Source organism: Octodon degus, unplaced genomic scaffold (genome assembly GCF_000260255.1).
Source record: "Octodon degus isolate 3935 unplaced genomic scaffold, OctDeg1.0 scaffold00134, whole genome shotgun sequence".
NCBI lineage: Eukaryota > Metazoa > Chordata > Mammalia > Rodentia > Octodontidae > Octodon > Octodon degus.
In genome coordinates this window covers 6,059,339-6,060,625 of record NW_004524710.1, presented here as the reverse complement: position 1 = coordinate 6,060,625, position 1,287 = coordinate 6,059,339, and the positions used below count along the sequence as shown (strand labels likewise).

The window sequence follows — 1,287 nt, the reverse complement described above, 5'->3', positions numbered from 1 at the left end:
ATTGCTGTACATAAATTCCTTTCTTTGGTTTCTAATGGAACTAAAGAGCAGCCGATTTCTCACTGGTTATCACGTGATACATTGAAACTAGCAGTTTAACAATTTCAGTGGCTTTGTATGTTCTAAACTATGATCAACTAAAGATTTTTCTGCCTGAGAATTTCATCACTCATGCACAATAATGCAATGAGGTGTAAAAAATAAATGTTGAAGAATAAGAGATAGAACAAAAGAAAAGTATGAAACAATAAGATTAAATCAATTTTAAAAACCTGCAGAGGAGATGTGTGTAAATATAGAGAGACAAAGATATCCCACAAGAGTGTAAGAGGAAGACCCAGTCCTAGCCCAGGTCCGAACCAGGTATTGCCCCAGAACTTTCTGCCGGTGAGGGGAGCATCTGGTCGGAGCCACTGCCCAGCCCTACATTACTATTCTTATGTTCCGGGTTGTACCAGAGGTCACACTTGAGCATGACTTTCAGTCCCATTCCCTTTCTGGATGTTTCAAAGGCTTCCAGAGCTTTCTCCAGAGGAAACCGATGGGTGATGAAGGGCTTTACATTCACAGACTTGGATGCAAGCATCGAAATGGCCATTGGCCAGGCATTGCAGTATTGAAATACATCCTTGATGTCCACCTCACGGGAAGCGGCATGCACCAGGGACTGGTCATCACAGAGCCCAGCCCCACTAGCACTAGGTCCTCCCCCCAGAGCAAGTGGCATAGATTCCCGCCTGGATGGGGCTCTCTGCCCCAGTGCACTCGATGGTGACTTCCAGCTTGCACTCCAGCAGCTCTTCCACCTTGCTGGCGATTTTCTGGGGGCCCTCATGGGAGATCTGGAGGACAAAGTCAGCCCTTATGTCCTTGGCTTTGGACAGTTGAGAGGTGGACAAGTCAATCACCATCACTGCCATTGTGCCCATGGCCTTATCCACGATCAAGGTGACCAGCCCTACAGGCCCAGTACCACACACCAAGACCTTGTTTCCCAGGGAGACCCGGCCATGCCTGCAGGCGTGGATCCTCATGGACAGCAGCTTGATGAGGGGTCCTTCCTCAAAGATGACACCGTCGGGGAGCTTGTAGCAGAAGCTTGCGTTGTGCTTGTAGAACCAGCAGAGGTTCCCATCATGGGGGGCATGGCACAGAAGACAATGATTGGTGACAAGTTGAACCGGCTGACCTTGCAGAATTCATTAGTTTCTCGGTGGGAGCCCAGGCTCAATGGCGACAGGGTCACCTGGTTTCAGGTGGTTCAACGACAACCCCACTTTCACAGCC

General features: G+C 49.0%; 1 pseudogene; it reads right to left on the bottom strand.

The window, feature by feature from the left end:
- Window positions 1–343: 343 nt before the first annotated feature.
- On the bottom strand, window positions 344–1,286 carry LOC101570070 (annotated as a pseudogene).
- Between the last annotated feature and the right edge of the window lies 1 nt (window position 1,287).